This window comes from Struthio camelus, chromosome 12, assembly GCF_040807025.1.
Source record: "Struthio camelus isolate bStrCam1 chromosome 12, bStrCam1.hap1, whole genome shotgun sequence".
NCBI lineage: Eukaryota > Metazoa > Chordata > Aves > Struthioniformes > Struthionidae > Struthio > Struthio camelus.
In genome coordinates, this window is record NC_090953.1 from 20,754,942 (window position 1) to 20,772,544 (window position 17,603).

The 17,603-nt window shown below is 37.3% G+C and overlaps 1 protein-coding gene across 5 annotated transcripts in view; it reads left to right on the forward strand.

Annotated features, from left to right (window-relative positions):
- TLN2 (talin 2) overlaps positions 1-17,603 on the forward strand; it is a 218,840-nt gene that overhangs the window by 66,112 nt on the left and 135,125 nt on the right. For 3 of the 5 annotated variants that reach the window (XM_068958794.1, XM_068958793.1, XM_009681511.2), the window contains exon 3: positions 5,914-5,996. The exons of the other annotated variants lie outside the window; for them this stretch is intronic. The gene's annotated coding sequence lies outside the window, so the exon portion shown is untranslated. The remainder of the gene's footprint in view (positions 1-5,913; positions 5,997-17,603) is intronic. 5 annotated transcript variants of the gene reach the window in all.

Consider the following 17,603-nt stretch of genomic DNA (forward strand, 5'->3'; position numbering starts at 1 on the left):
AGTTAACTCCTTGTGGGCATAAGCCTGGCATGTTTCATAGTGGTTCCTATTTGCCAGTCTCTGGAAGCTTCCTGTGGTAGTACTCAGAGGGTAAGTGTCAGTCATATGATGGAAAAACAGATGATTTTGACACGTGGCACCTTTCTAGTGCCTGGCTTCTCAGCAGGGCAATAAAGCATCAGATCACTCCTGTGAATCACTCAAACTTTGTTATCGAAGGAAAGGCATTGCGATTTGCCAGGATGACATACTGTTCAGGGCAAGTGTGCTTCAAAGGATTTACCAAATATAACTGAATGTATTTGCTGCAGCTTTTCCTGTAATAATAATGAAAAATTAAAGCAAGTTACCATGTAACTCTCCCCCCTCAAAGGAATAATACTTCATATTAAACACAGTTTTCTATTTCTATTTGGCAACAAAATGAGAACTTGTTTTTCTAATTCATGTAGTGTGCTGTTTGGAGTTCATGTGATGGTTCTGAATAGAGTCAAAGATTAGCTGTTGCATTATGGAAAACTTCCTGCTCTTCAAGAGCCTTGAACTGGAGAAAAGTAGCATTTACTTGACACAAATTTCAAATTCATGGAAAACACAAAAAGGCAAGCATCTCTTACATTAGTCATAAGTTGGTGGTTCAGCCTTAAAATGTTGGAAATATAACAGGGGTATAGTTGCCTTTAAATGGTCCCATTAGGCCTTTTAGTTCTCCTGTATACAAATATCCAGTCCTGAGAAATTCATGCCATACTTGTGCTGCACAACTTGTCTCTAATGCCTTTTCAGATGTCCTCAAAGCTACCATCCTAGCTGTACAGGATGCAGGAAGGATTGCCAAATAGAAGCTGCAGAACAGTACTCAAGAGCTTCTAGTGAGCAGCTCTTAAGATTCATGAGATGTAGGGTCATGCTATTTAGTGAAGATGCTGCTGCTGTCTCTCTGCTCTGTGCTTGGATGCATGTGGCTTGTGGTAAAGGAAGGACTGATTCCCCTCATCAAGAACAGATGAACTCCTACATATTGAAAGAATCAATTTGATATGGGTGACATCCAGTGATTTTTCTTTTTACTACTTATGGTTGTATTTTGGAATTTTACACTCCTATATCAGTCTGCTCCATCTTTATGTCCCTTCTGCCATGCTGAAGAGAGCAGCAGTTTTCCTTTTCAAGGCCTTGATGATCTTGAGTTATTACTGCTATAAACCTGTTCATATATGATGATTTATTTAGTGCCAGTGAAGGTTCTCAAACCATGTGGGGAGAAAATGGTCCCTGGGGGTTGAGAAAGCTGGGTTTTGGCTGAGGAGTGTAGGGCTGAGCTGCCACCTTTTGTGAGATGCAAAAGAAAAGTCTAGTGTGAATTCTTCAGCTCACACTGGAGCAGCATTTTCAGAAACCTTACACTTTAAAGGAATGATATTTCATTCCAAGCCTAAGTAAAGAGATTGCATTTCAGAGTGTCATTTGGGCTGAAAGATAGTCAAATTTGTCTAGATACTGAAGACCTTACTCCAGTAGGTGACTTTTGGAAGTCTAGGAAGTGTCTGATATGACTGTAGAACATGTGGTAGATGTTGTCAATTATAATTTAAAAAGAGGTTGTTTTGAACAGTTAATCTGGGGGAAGATATGGATGTCAGGCAAAAAAAGCCCAATACCAGAAGTGTTGGTTCATTTGAACTGATTCAGTGCATAGTAAGATATGGACTAAAATGGCAGGCATTTCAGTTGCCTTTACTAAGGGGCATTCAAGAAGCTGAGGTCATTTGTAATGTGCACTTATTGCAGCAGGATGAAATGGTTTTGCATTGTTACAGTATCTGTTAACAGAAACTGGCTACCAAGGTTGCATTGAGTTCAAATACTCATTTACAGCTTACTAGTGGCACTTGACTTGTGAAAAGGAGCACAGTTACTGTGCTTGGAATAATTCGGTTCAGTAAATAAAAAGCCCCGAACTCAAGGTGGGGATGGGAGTAGAGTAGCTTGGTTGCCAGTTCCCCTACCCTGCTAATATTCTGGGATTAGCTAGTCTTGCAGACATTGTTGGACACAACCTCACATACTTGGAGACACAGATTGGTAGTTCCCTTTAAATTCAATATTTACGAGCCTTAATATCTTTGAGCATTCCCCACTTCAGTACCTGGTTGTCTGTTTTTCTTCACTGGTATTTTTGGACTGCCTGACCCATTTAGGAGCCCTAAAAAGGATACAAGTCATAATTTCATTCTGTCTGAGAGTTTCCACGCTTATCCCAGGCTAGTTAGCTAAGATGAGATTTTTATGGAAAACTATATCCTTGCTTTCTAAATATTTAAGCTTGCTTTTGCTCTTTGAATGCCAGTTCTATGTTTATGTAAACTTCTCATCTCTTCCATATATCAAGGCTGAAATGTTTCTCGGTGTTGACAGGGAGAAACTCGAGAAATAAAAATTATAGAGAACACTTGTCTCCCTCTTTATAATGCAATTAATTATTACCTTATACAAGGAACCAGTATGTATGTTTATATTTTGTAATCCTTCTGAAAGAATAAATGTCACCTTTCTTCCCGTGAACGCATTTGTCAGTCAATAGCAGTTTATCATGTGAAAATTGTGAAGCTCAAAATGTGAAGAAAAAAGAGCAGCCATTTGGATAGAGTGGGGCAATCTATTTGCGTAATAAACAGCATTTTCTCAAATATGAGTGATAGATCATATGTGGTGGGGTGGTGAAAGGGTAAGAAATGACGCTGCATATTGTTTTGCTTTCTGAAATAGATTGCCTGCTATAAGTTCTCCTCTGACACTTCATAGAAAAAAATTAGTTAAAATTGGATATTTTTATTCAGAGGTACATATTGTGCTTCAATTTGTAGTGTTTTAGAAAAATACAGCAGCCATTTTTGGGTATACAGTGCTTGTGGGTCACTCTCTCCTTTGTAGCTTGCTTCTATTCTTCATAAGCAGCAAGCATACTGACAAAACCTAGGTCTTTTGTGTTATTGAATAAATTACATATGAACAAATAAATGCAGAGTTGCTGGATTTATGTGCTGTGTTCTTTTGTTTGCCTTCTGCTAGAGTATCTTGCTGGTTTTAGAATACTGTAACATCTAAAATTCAAAATCAGTAATTGAAATAAGGCAGCAGGCATGAATGAGGCTCAAGTAGCATAGTTTAGTAACTGTTCAGCATATCAACCAAGAAGAGTATAGCAACAGTTTGTGATATGATAGCTCAATGTTTCATGCTTAGGGTAGTTATGGTACCTTAGTGGAGCACTTCTATAAAATATTTAAAGCGTTGTCCTGATGGCTTTTGGTAATGAACTGTTACCTGAATTAAAACTTAATACAAACCTATTTGAAAACTTTTAAAATAAGAGAGCTTTTTCAAATAGTTGTGGGCTGAGATTTCTAACAGCTCCTTGTTAGGCACTGTGGATAACTGTTCTCTATATGAGTATATGGAAGGGCAGGCCCATTTTTCTGGCAACATGCGTGTGCTAGGCTCTTCATGCACATTTTCTGGTGTGGTGTTCCTATACTCTGCACTTTGTCTCAGGAGAGCACCCTGCTGGGTACCACTGATTCCTGGTTGTGCTGCCTTGTAGCTTATGCTAGTTGAACCTATCTGCTCTCAAGAAAAGGAAGTGGTAAGCATAACTGCTGTTAAATCCATCTGTTTTCAGGTGTGCTGTGCCATTCTGTAGTAGTAAGCAGCGTACCTGTTCTGGGAAATTGTTTGCAAAATTCTGATTGCAATGTATGGAGGTGGGTTACAGTAATATTCAGATAAATGCCAGTTTGCTTTGATTGTGAAAAATCCCATATTGATCCACAGCCAAAAAGCTTGTTTTACAAGCATTTTGCTTGTGTTTTAATGCTTGTGTTTGATAAATAAGTTTGCATGACAGCTCAGTATTGCCGAGATGTGTGGCCGTTTCCAGTAAGCGTTCAGATTTTCAGTAGAACAGCCAGCCTTGTTGTAGGTTTTGAGTATGTTTTTGGTAGTGTCTTATCACACCATTTCTTCATTTGATTCAGATGCCTCCTGATGATATTAATCAGAACACAGTTTTAATCTTACGACAGAATCTGAAATGCCAAAGACTTGGCGTTTTCACACGATCAGTTAACATCTTAACTGATTTGAACTTGTAGTGCATGTTACGGGACATCAGAATGAAGGCATGGCCTTTTGTAAGGAATTGAAACGCTTTACAGTTGTATTAAAAACAGATTTTAGCAATTTAAAATATGTTTAAGTACAGAAAAGTAAATAGTGACTGCCAGGAAAAGTGGCTGGCAAATTGATGGGCTGCACTGAATAGGCCTTTAGGGTGCTATTGTAATATAATATTTGCATTCCAAATCTTTTATATGCTGAGATAACCACCTGAGGGGATGTGCTAGATATGCAGACATTTTGCACACTGAACTTGCTTTTAACCTGGCTTGCTTTTCAGTTGAAAGACTTTACACTTTAGCGGATCCATCTAGTTCAGGCTGGTGGCATGCTTTTTGATTGAACTTAATTGTATGTACTTTATATTACCGAAAATTTGATTTTCATTTACAAGTTGAATATGTGTGGATTAGAGATCTATTTTTAAAAGCAAACTGCTATGATACTAACTTTAGTGAGAGTGCAGGTGATCTGTTGGGTGCTGGGATGGTTGTCCTGAAGCAGACAATGTTTAATCTGGCCTGGTGTACAGTTAATAGTTTGCCATAGCGTTTGTTACGTAGAAGTCCACTAGAAGGGAAAAAGATCACTTTTCTAACCAAGCTACACAGGAGAAACACTCTGATAGAATTAATTTTATTAGAAACATCTTTTTGCCTGTGTAGCTTTGACTGGTTGGTGAAGTGTTACAGGAATTCTTTTGTTGTTCTAGGCTTTTCTCAGTTAAAAGACCTTTTGAATTGTATAGCTGATTACATGTGAAACTTTACATACAAATTTGGAAGGATCAGGGACTTAAACTAATTTCAAATTTGGATAGTCAGTGTGGATGTTTCTCCTATGATTTTTTTGGTTTTAGTAAGATCATGCTCCAAGAGGTCCAGAAGTAAGGATAAAAACCTCTTGTAATTGCAGTCTGCAGGCTGGAACACCTACAAACCCTAGACCTCCTCACAGCAAGCTTTAGGCCATCTTTTGTTTGTGCAGACATATTGCTGTACCTGTAGAAGTGGCTGGAGTATCTTGTGATCTTTGGCATATTCAAGGAGGTGATGTTGCTCATTTCATAGCTCTGGATGGGGAGGAGGGTGGAATTGTCAAATTGCGATTTTTAATGTTTAAATTGAATTCCTCATGAGGTGAGAATTAAACCTCTATGTTAAATTTACTTTTGTTTCAACTTAAACAAAACCTTGAGCTAACATTTTTCTAATATCTTAAAAACAAAACAGAACTATTAACTCTATTTTTCTGTGATCACAATTTCTGAAGAGATTTCAGTGTGAAGGGAAACAGCCCAGTGAGGTTTCTGCTAAACTGTTTTCCACACTAAGTTCCTCCACAAAAAGACCTTAGCCGTACAAAAGCACTGGTAATGCATAATAACAGTCTTGAGAGGTAAGTGTGACTGTGTGGGTAATTTATGTTTGCACCCAGGCTTGTGCTGAAAGCTTTCTGTTACGTTCCCCTTTATAAAATTAAGGTTTTTACCTGCATAAGGTCAGAGGTCATTTATTAGGAACTTTTAAATGTGAGGAATTTGGAAACTTAAATTGAATTTCATTTTCTTGAACTTAAAGCTGTTCTTCGTGGCAATGCAAATTGACTCCCAAAGAGCAAAGGAAACTCATAACTTCCTGAGTTCCTTCCTTTCCATGGTGCTGGCAGAAGACACATTCTTTGCTAGTTTTGAAGTATCAAGGATAAGTACATACCTTGTTTCTTGTGTTACAGATCTGGTTACTGGAAGCATTCCACGTGGTCAGGCAGTACTTTCAGACAAGCTTGTTTTCTATTAAATGAAATTTAATTTTGAGGTAAGATTCTGTTTACTTTAACTTCCTTTGTTATGTGTATAGTGACCTTTGGAAACCTTTAGAAAGAGTTAAAACTTATCTGCTGCCTGTGAAGATCAGAGTGATATTTTCTTCAGAGAATGCATGAATTGTTTGAAGCTATGGCTATGTGTGTAGAGAGAAATCAAGTTGAAGAATAAAAGTAATGCACAAATACTGATGCTTCAAGTAAACATTTTGATTGCTAGCCAGGATGACAAACCTGACCACTGCAGTTATTGACTATTTTTAACTAGCTTCCAGGGAGACTGAGGGGTATAAAAGCGTAAGTGAGCTCTCTAAGCTGTAAGAGAAAGGGTTGTGCCTTTCATTGGAATGAGAGCAGATAGCTGAGAAGATGACTAACGTGGTTTCACCTTAGTGTGTTTAACAAGTGGCAAAAAGGACATGGAAAAATGATTACTAGACAAACATAACAGACTTACTGTTTCTACTCTTGTGCTTTGAAAAGTGAATATCATAAAGTGGAAAGGCTTTGGGCAATGCATTGATGAATCTTGCTGTACGTTCTGAATCTGTTGGTGTTATTTTGACCTTGTACACGTTACTGTTCTAATTGTGTCTCTGGCTCTGTGTCCTCATCTGGAAATGGTGCTTGAAATACTAAAAGATCGCTAATGGAGTTTTGTGCTGCTATCCTCTGTATTTGAAAAATGTCTTTAGTGAACTTTCAGAACAGCCTATAAAATGTAGCATATCAGTTTATATCAGATGTGTCTAAGGACAACATTAAGTGAAGTAACATCAGTAGTGTAAATACTGTTACTAACCATCTAGCCACCTCAAAGAGTACACATATGATGAAATATGTGCTCTAAATAACTAACAGCTTTGTTCCATTATTTTGTAGGTAGAGCTAAGTGTTTACAGAGCATTCTTATAATCGAGCCTGCCAGCAAGAACCTCCTGACTTTTGTGGTGTTAAGAATTATTACTACATTAAATGCTCTTTTCCTATGCCTCTTTCCCTTGTTCCACTGACGCTTATCAGATCATGGTCATCAAGTGTGGTATCAAATAATGTGAATAAATATTTTAATTAGCTTTTTAAGTCATTGAAATATCTTAGTGTAGTCCTACTAATTATGTCTGGCCATCCAACTGATTGAACTGGATTAGTAACCACTTACTACTCCAGGTGCTTTGAGGCGGGTTCCTGGCTTCTTATTTGTGAAGGGATTTTCCCTGGGAAACATTTTCAGTTCATTCATGTTGGTCTAATTATGAATGAATTGCTCAAAGTACACAAAGGTTTCCCTCTTTTCTGTTGGGGTTATGTCAGTGCTACTGGCTTTTGTATACGTGAGTGAGTGGCAAGAGAATGATCTGCAGAGTGAAGTGTGGTCCTTGAGAAATTTGACCTCTTCACATGGGATCTTGGTTTACGGACAGCCATAAGACATGCTTTAGTATGTGAACTTAGGTCTTCTGGAAAAAGCTTCCTACTGACCTGATCATAGAAAGTGCAAGTCGGAATCTAAAGCTTGTTTAGGCTACATCCCTTTCAGGATATGGAGATCGCTTAGAAGAGTACCAGTGAGTACTGGAAAAAGGACTTAAGTGATTCTGTATGATTATGGGCTAGAACAGTATCCCAGTAGTAGAAAAAAATCACCAGAGTCACCTAGTGGAATCACTGTCAGTAAGGAGTATGAATAAGGATATATTAAGCATGTTAATAAGGAAAGCATCAAGTCCCTTTCTGCATGCGTACACTGGAAGGAAAAAATCTAAAAATCTCTAAATTCTCTTGGCTGGCTTTAATGTTATGTGATTGTCTTTGCAGAAATCCCATTCAGTGAAAGGCTTCTTGAGGATTAATGACAAGGTGCTTGCTTGAAATTTACTAATGCAAAAACAGCTGAGGAAGCTGCTTCTTGCCTATCTGCCACTGCCCAGTGGTCTTTCTGCATCAGATAGTTCAAGGAAGTAATAGACATGAAAAACTTAATATGAAAGTAAATTTGCTCCATAGGACTTTGAGAGGGTCGTTCACTTTTCAATAATTTATAAATTTTAAAAGTTACTTTATGCTATTGGTTTTTGAGTGGATTACCAAGCAATTCTCTGAAAAGAAATTCTTGGAAACTCTTAGTTAGAAGCCAGAGGAATATCAATTTGAAAAACAGAGCCAGGCAATATGTTTGCAGTGCATGGTGAGCGAAGCCTATTGAAGTTTTAAAAAAAAAAAAAAGAAAAGAAAGGAGGAGGGAGTAAGATTGTTCTGTTTACTTTTTCTTTTCATGATGAGTGGAAGCATCTTAAAATACTCTTATAGGAAGATGTACCTCCACGTGCTAATTCATATTGCATACCATCAGTTCTTGAAGGAAAAATAGGAGAAAAATGTTTTATTAGGAGACCAACTTATTAAAATATACTTTTCCTTTTATGAATTTGAGGACAGAAGTCAGTCATTGTGGTATGTTTTACCAGTTAATTATATTTTTTTAATGGTGGTGATAGTTGAATAGCTTTTTAAAGCAATATTGATATTATGATGCATGAAATGATTATGGACTTGCTCTGAAAGTAAATTTTATGCCTCAGCATATAATCTTTTCAGCTGTAGCCATGACAGCTCCAAAGGTCAAATAGTTCACAATGACATTTTGGACTTGAAGAATCTTGAGTGTTGCTCCCTCAGTTCTGAGTTTGTTTGCTCTGTTTGCTTTGGGGAAATGGACGACTTTGGCCAACTTGTTTAAAGTACCCATCCTCGATCACTGGTAGGTAAAGGGATTTACTTGTACTGTGTGTGTTTAGTGTTCCGAGTTATCACCCCAAAATGAGAGCTTCGTTTTATCTTGTTTGCACCTGTGCTCTGGAAAAAAAAAACCCTCGGAGAAGTCTGGAGTTTGTAAGGACAAGAACCTGCTTATCTGTACAACTGTAGTGCTGGGAGTACATGGAGAAAAGAAAATGAGTAAAAGGCTATTGAATGATTACTTTTTAAATTGCTGTATTAGTATGGGAAGAATCTGTTCAAAAGAGAATCCAATAAATTGGTTTATTGTTAAAATAACACCTTTTTCATCTTTTTCTTATGTGTTTTGAAACGGTAATTAGAACTTCTTGTTGACACTATTATTTAAGGAAAATAATTGGATGAAAAGTTTTCTGTATTTCTTAAGGGTCCATGAAAAATCACATTTGGCTTCTTTTGTCTTGTTTCTTTCATTACAATAGCAATAGATATCTAACTTGTCTTTGAAATTCACCATTTAACACTTGTAAGTTTTCAGCATTTCCAGTTTTTTCAGATTCAGCCGATTCATGTTTTTAAAAGTGAAAAATTCACAAGCAATTTCAAGTGTCGCATTTAAAGAAAAGCGCTGCACAAATGCCTGGTGGGCAAAGGCACTTGTAGTAAAGTGCTGATTGTGACAAAGTATGGGAGGGGAAGTAGAGAGCTTGGGGAGGAAGCCAATCTAGACAAATCAGTAACAGAATCTTAGTCTCTTTCCCTGAACAGTGTCCTAAAACCACAGGTGTTACATTCAAGTTTTATTAATAGCTTTCCTTAAACACTGAAATTGTGCTTAAAACAACTGCTGTATTACTTATTTTCCACAGGAAATAGGCACTTCAGTGAAGAGCATAGCTGTGACACAGCACATAATAAGCAAGAAAGAAACTGCAATAAAATTGAAATTCCTCCTGAGGTTGGGTAGAGTCCTGTTCTTGGCACTTGGTTTGCTTAGTGATTTTAATTTTTAATGTCATCATTGTGCTCCTTCCATTTTGAAGGAGATATGTATTTTACACCAATAGAATAGGATGTGAATTGAACTTGGAACTGTGAAGAAATCTACAGGCTGTTTTAATGTAAAATATGGAGAGCACTGGGAAATAGTTGTGTTGGGATTAGGCTGTAATAAGCACAAGGTTTTACACAAGAAGGGGTCATTTCACTCCTGTCCTGTAGTACTGTTGCTCAGCTTTAACATAAGGTGAATCTTACAGGGAATGGCTGGAGTTGCACAAGAAAAAATACAGTAGCACAAAAGGACTCTTCCATATAATGGCATATTCTTGTAAGAATAAGAGGGATGTGATAGGCTTGAAAAAGTAGGTCAAGTAATCTCATGTTTATGCATAAGAATTCTAGTGCAGGTTTAAATTGTGTGGTGCTGGGTGAATGCTGTTCATCCTTCAGGTGCCTAATACAAGTTTTAACACAATGCTTAATAATTAATGTTTTAGATAAATATCTTGCAAAAATCAGCAGTTCGTGGTATTTCTTTTAACTGTGGTAGTTTAAAAAAAAGTGGGGTAACATCACTAATACTGGCAGTTATGTCAGGTTTTTTCCATAAACATAAGATGTACTATTTTAAATTCTTTCATTGAATATGTATATCTTAAATGTATTACAAAGTGTAACTTTGGGAAGTATCCTATGCTTGCTTTTTGTGGGGGGGAAGAAAAGCTAATTATATTCCTTTTCTCCATATCCTTCAGTTGCAAGTCCATTGATAGGACTACTTCAAATTTTTGAGGGATTCTATTATTAATTAGACTGAATATATAATTCAAGACTTACAATGCAATGAACCTTCTGTTGCAGTTGGAGTTGATTAATGATGCTGAAGCTACATCTGAGGTTGCGTTTAAATGCATGGTTTGTGTTGCGTAGGTCTTTAAATTTACAGCTAGGGTAGTCAACTGTTCAGTCAGATGGGGGAGGGAGGAAGGCTAGGAGGGATAATGTGACCTGGAGAGCACTCATTGCACTGGACAGAATTAGGGAGTTGTACGCAAGTGATGTATTTATAATAGTAAATGTCTGTGTGTATATACGTACACATAATATAAACCATATGTCAAGAGTGGTACTTCTAAAATTGAGTTGGTAAGTTTTATCATTAAACGTGTTATTTACCATACCAATCATTTTAATACCTTCTTACTAAATACCTTCTTACTAAAAATAAAAGTATAAATCTGAATTATTTTGTAGTTGTCTGATTGTAAACATGGTGTGTTTCTACAGTTACAGTCAGTTGTCATTTATTCATTCTTTTTCAGGTAGTAATAAGAACAAAAACAGTTAAGTACTGACATAACTTTCTGTCCTTATGCCTTGTGTTGTTTGCTGCAGAAATACTGTTTTTAAAAACATCCTGTGCTTTGCACTCTGCGCAAAAGAATATAACTTTGAGAAGATCGTGTAAGGGGGGGATGTGGACTTCTATTAAGAAATATCTTTCCTTGTCATTTTATGTTATGAAATTAGGAGGATGATGCAATGAAATCTTCTAATTTTAAATTTATGATTCTAGCTTTGTTTAATGTTCACAATGATATAGTAACTTAGTCTAGTGACTGTTTTGCTTATTGTTCCTTTAAGCTAGAAATTGCTTGCAAAACATATTTGAACACTTAAAAGAAAATGGAGTATTTGATGCACAACATCAAAAGCTCATAAATCTTCTCTTTCTCAGAAGAGTGCTGATTCTTGGCCAGGCCAGCTTGCTGGGTGGCAAGTTGAGCCTAAATTTTTCAGCAAATGGGATTGCACAAGCCTATAGCTGCTTGGAGCTGTTACCTACAAAGGGTTGAAGAGGTTTTATATGGTGGTGGAATGAATGAATCTCCCTGCACTACTGTTGCCTATGTTGGTGTTTATACAAGTTTCTCTTTGTTTTCCTCTTGTCTTTCATGGGTAATACTCTAGGAAGTGTCTGAACTGCCTCTGGAAGTCAACAGTAAAAAGTTCTGGCACATGGTTCGGAGCCCAGCACTTCCTAGAAAGTATATGAAAAGGAAAACTGAAGCAAACTGGCTTTGTAATGTTGGTTGCAGAAACTGATGCTGAAAACCTCAGTGCAGCTGGGAATGAGTAGTTTAAAATGAAATGATAATGTATTGGAGTGAGAAGAACATCTTCAACTATTTTTTTTTTTTAGGTCTTATAAGTAGGCATAAAGCCATTTTGTTGTGATTTTTTGCTTTAAGGATGTGGTCCAGGAAGAATATTTTCGAATTGAAAACTTGGGATTTTCAGTCATGAAGCCATGAAGCTTCCAACTGAGAAATCCTGTTGCTCTACTTCTTGCAGCCTTCTCTAGCATACAATCTTTTTTAGTGGAAAATCTGCAAGTAGAAACCCTATAGGGAGAATAAGTGTCTGTGCCTGATATGCAGCTCAGTTGCTTGCATTGCTGAGTGCTTCGTGCAGTTTTGACTAACTGTATTTAAGACTTAATCTTCTGATTCCTGCCTAAATAACCATTAAATAAGAAATCGTTCTTCTTGGAGAGGGCTGCTTCCTAAGTGCCTTCTAGGTGGCCAGACTGGTAGGCATTGAAGGCTGAAATTGGGTGAAAAAAGTGGAAGCCTTAGCTGGAATTGTGTGGTTAGGTAGGAAATTATACCTGTGGTTTGAAACTTGGATCTCAAGTTGATTTTTTTTTTTCCGTTTGTTGCTGAATATGATCAATAGAAGCAGTGACAATGTTTATCTTTTCCGTCTGTATTTGGAAAACAATCTCCTCGTTCTTTTATAAAGTAACCTTTTTATTGCTGCCTTTGTTATAGATTGGAGTACTTTTATGTGTATTATGAAGGGCTGTGGCTTGAATCTTTTGGGAGGCTGAATATATTGCAGAATATAGGAGTAAAATAGGAATGATGTGTACTGATCAGGTGCATCTCCTAGCTGAAGGTGTTGATTCTGTTGTGGTCCTGTCTGATCTTTGAACCTCCCTGCTAAATTGTCTTCTCTTCCATGCTGTTGTCGAGCAGTTGAGGCGAAGTAGGTGCTGGTAGGTCATTTTTTTTCTGACTTGAACACAATTATCTGGAGGGTTTTTGTGGAATGTACTTGGTACTTCTCTTGTGTAGTGAATTTTAGTGACAGTGGTAGCTAGAGTTCCGCACACTTTGTTATGAATTTATACATATGCCACAAATACTAACCTGTGTAACATCCTTTCATGTACATCTGTCCATGTTTACATATGAATATGCATATGTAGGAGTGGAATGAGTGAGTGCTCTTCGTGTGTGGAACACACCTTGTATACCCCTCTTCTGCAAGAGTAACCCTAAGACGCTTATGAGAACTAATAGCGATGGGACTTAAGATTCATACAGTGCTTTATGCACATCTTGAAATAGGCTTTGCTAAGAGAAGTAAGTGAATAATGAATCTAGGCTTTATCATCTGAAGAGCGTTACTTTCCGTAAGAGGTTTTTAGTAATATCACTGCCAGAGTCCCCTTGTAAACACATTTGATGTAGTAATAGATTTGACCTTAGATAGCACACTAAGCGGCAGTGTACTAGGCTAAGAATTATCTAATTGACATGGATGCACCTACCACCACACCCAACTAAAAATCCAGCTGTATTTTGACTTTTTCCTTTCTGTCTCCATCATAGAAGTAGTAGCTGCTCCAGGTTCCATCGTGGTCTCTTTGGAGATTCTCTCTCAAGCTTAGACCAGTTTTATAGGGATTTTATTTTTTTATGGGGATTACACCAACCTGTGTTTTCCTCCCTTCCTTTTCCTGTAGCTGTAAGCTACAACCACTCTGTGCCAGCAGTACTATTTTCCCCATAATTTCAATACAGCAAAGTTAGGTTCTGAGCTACTTTAATACCGGGTCTGAATGTAGATTGGAAGGGGAAAAAAAAAGATGAATTCACTGTGGTACTTGAGTGAACTAGTGAAGTACACTGGCTGATTGATGTTGTAAGTCGTAGAGCTAGGAACTGAATTTCATGACTTAAAAGTACCTAAATTCACAGCTCGAATAAACTGTTGGGTAGCAATCTGAATGGAAGGGTTTTTGGTTGCAGTTAAATGTGGACCTTTGAACTATACCTATTATTTAAATAAAGAAAACTGTGGCCCAAGCTGTAATCTCACGTTTACAGTACAGTGAGATTGTGCTGGTGTGATTGGTACGTATGTCATATGCCTTTTACTTTATCTCTGAGTATTTCATTGGTTTTAGTTCTGCTACTTCCACCCCATCCCCAAAATGTTAAACTTCTGAGTCATTCCCCAGTGGTAGTGAGGGGAAAGGTTATATCTACTTCTAATAGGTTTAAACAGCCAGGTTCAGTGGTTAGAAACTAAGCTGAAGTGCCAAAGGGCAATTCAGGCACACATACCCCTATATAAAATATAGTGATCTTAAAGGAATTACTGCAAGCTATGCCTTTTTACTGAAATGGTTGCAAGGTACTGGGTTAAATTACCTGTGCCACACAGAAAATAACCATTAAATTGATTTGGAATTTGGCTTTCAAAACAATTTTATTTTCATTCATTCATAACCAGGTATCTCTGGACAAGCTTGGGGCAGGGAAGTAACTCTTAATGTCCAACCATGAAAGCCTCAGTAAGTGTGGTGGGTTTTTTGGTTTTTGTTTGTTTTTAGTTTTTTTGAGGTAGGATAGTTGTTCATTGGGGGGGATGTAATCTTTTGCAAATTTTTTTTTACTTTTTGGGGGCCTTGGGATGTCATAGGATTAGAGATTAAAGCCTCTCAAAAATGAGCAAGGTAGGAGCAATCTGGGGCTGATGGCTGGGGGAGGCGGAATCAAAAAACCTGCAGAACCATCTGTCAGTGACACCAGCAAATACTGATCCGGAATAGTCACCGGGTACCAAGAGGTTAATCTCAGAGCAGTTGAGTAGTGTGGCTGATATACTGCCACTGTGTATGTTGCTGCTGTAGGGCTCCTGCATGTGCTCTCTTTCTATTTCTCTCCCCTTTCTCTTCCTCTTTGTTTAATGGTAGAAGTGGAAGACTGTGTGCGTTAATGAGCCTATGAAAGGGAGGAGGGAGTCTCTTGAGAAATGGATATGTGAAAGTGCTTGTTTAGACTTGGTGATCTTTTGACTGTCTTGGCATGCTGCAGTAGCACACAGCAAACTTGACAAGTAGCCTGATGCCAGTATGCTCAATATTAACTGTGTAAGCATACACAGTTCAGGAAGAAGGATGGCTGCATCATCCTGACCAAAAAAGAACTGGATGAATTTACTTGAACTTTGTCACAAGTATTAATTTCTTAAGTTATGTAATGTCTTTATGATTGCATTCAGCTTGCCTAAACATACCTCCTGGCCTCTGAACGGGCAGCTGGCATTTTGGAACAGTCATCTCTGAGACTGTTCTTGTAAATCTTCTGGTAGTCTAATCTTTGTCTGATAAAGACTTCATCTTAATCACAAGTGTCATGTGAACAGACGTATTGGCCAGTTTTTCCCTTTTCTGGATCAGTAAAATCAGTCATAGTGGTTTTCTGCCCGGGAAAGCTGTATAATATTTTATTTAAATTGATTACAAAAGAGTTTCGTCAAGTGTATATGGAGATTCCCTGGAAGGACTCTTGTTTTAGTTAACTCTTCTTTTATTTCCTCAATGATAAGGAATTTCTTTCATTCCACCTCTAAAGCTTCAATTTCTTTCAGTCACTGTCACCTATGTCCTGTTGAGGGTTTTTGCTCCTTTCAGCTTCAAAAATTACATCAACTTCAGTAATATCATCACTAGCTCCTGAAATGTTGCTATTCAAGGACTAGATCTTTTTGTCAGGTTTTTAGAAGAGGTGAAGGTTGTGCTATCTAAACTCTTTAAGAAAATTTTTTGAGGTCTCACAATGTGTTTGAATGACCTATTTAGGTCCTTAAATAGGAATAGGGATTTACTCTAGAGAAGTAATAGGGTAATGGTTCAGGACTTGAAAAACATCTCATATTTCACAGATATTATGGCAGATCTTGAGCAAACTGCCCAGTGTCTCGGCTTCCAGCGTCCCACATCTTGTTTCAAGGAAACTCAGGATCTATTGTGGGGAGATTCTAATTGATGTGACTATATAAAGCAAATATTTGAGAAAGACGACTAGTGAATTGTTCTGGTGGAGTCATTCTACTGTTTAAGCTTGGATAACCTGCCTCTAGGGAAATTTCAGCAAGCACTATTGCAAGATGCAGATATGAATTGCAAATACTAGGTTAGGTTATTTACTTGATGTCTGTTCAAGATTTGCGTTGCCAGTGTGACTTTGGTGCAAATCCTTTCCAGTGAAGTATTGTGTAACTTTTTTTTTTTAACTAATAACTGTGCTGTAGCTCGTATTTGAGGCCTCTTCAATGAGGTCTTGGGCAGAAAAACAAGTTGCTTTGGGTTGAATCAGCATGATTACTGTTTTTGTCCAACAGTTTTTACAGGGAGAAATTTTGCATGAAATTGCAATACTAACACTCTACATAAGTGGCAAAGATTCATGCCTTAGTCTGAGAAATATTTGAGAAGCATTCAGTGAAATGACTTTTTTCCTTTTTGACTCTGCCCCCATAGCCATATGTACTGTATGGTTCCTATTAGAAATCCAAAAGGAAATTGTTTTGCTTGTCACAAATTCCATTCAGGTGCTACTGCCGACTTGGTTATTAGGCAGATGTTGATTCTTGCAATTTTAACTTTTGGGTTTTCTTTCTTTTTGTCCCTAATTTGGGCATCATGTCAGCCAAGCAATTTTACTGGTGTTTCCTTTCTCAGCTTTATTCTATCTCAGAGAGCAATCCATGACAGCAACAAAATTCTGTTTATGCAGCAGTTTGCATCTAAAATGTTTGATAATTGTTGAAAAATAACAGTAATACCTATTGTTAGGCACAATAAGAGATGCTTAAACACTGCAGAAAAAAAGACCCTAGAAAATGTGATGTATAGTTCAAAGGATCAAATACTTCCAAGTACTAGAAGTATATTAGTTGTTCAGTCCTTTTATAGTTGACCAGCACCGTATGGCTTCTCATAAGCTTTCTAATACTGTCTGATTCTTAATGATGATTTCATTTAATCCTGTATTAGCATGCAGTAGCTTCTGGAATGACTTTATAATATTTACCCCAGAGTGAATCTTAAGCCTTTGTCACCATTGCACATTACCTAGTCTTCAGTTTCTATTAATATGAACAATATCTTGTTCATATTTTTATTATGTGTCAGTGTTTTATTGTAACTGCAATAAGTAATTGGTCTGTACTAATGGCACGTAGTGACAGGGTTTAACAACAAAATGGAAGTATCAGTGTTAATAATGTTTTACACATAGTGTGTTAGGGAAGCTAATGTCATGTCACACACTGGCCGTTGGGAATGGGAGGGTTCTGCCCTGCAATAAGTTCTGAACTGATATCATGGTGAGAAAGAAAAAACCTCAGTTTTTTCAGTAGCCTCTTAGCTGATTTTTTTATCATTAAATTAGGACAAAAGATATTATGGAAATGAATGTAATTCCTCTGACAGTGATTTGGCTATCACTTGTATTCCTGACCAGCTCAGTAATACTGAAGGTGTAAATAAAAGTAGTTCAAGCACTTGGATTAATACTGAACCATTTAATACTGATCAAGATGCTCTCCATGTTTCTATATGTGGCTGTTTTATCATAAAAAGAATTACAGTGCACTGTAACATATAATTGAACAGAAAAGTTGAGTTACCTTGCCTGAAGAATAGAAATGATTTTTTTTAACAGGGACCTGCTTTGTCATACTTTGTTTAATATAAATGACAATTGATCTCTAAGCTG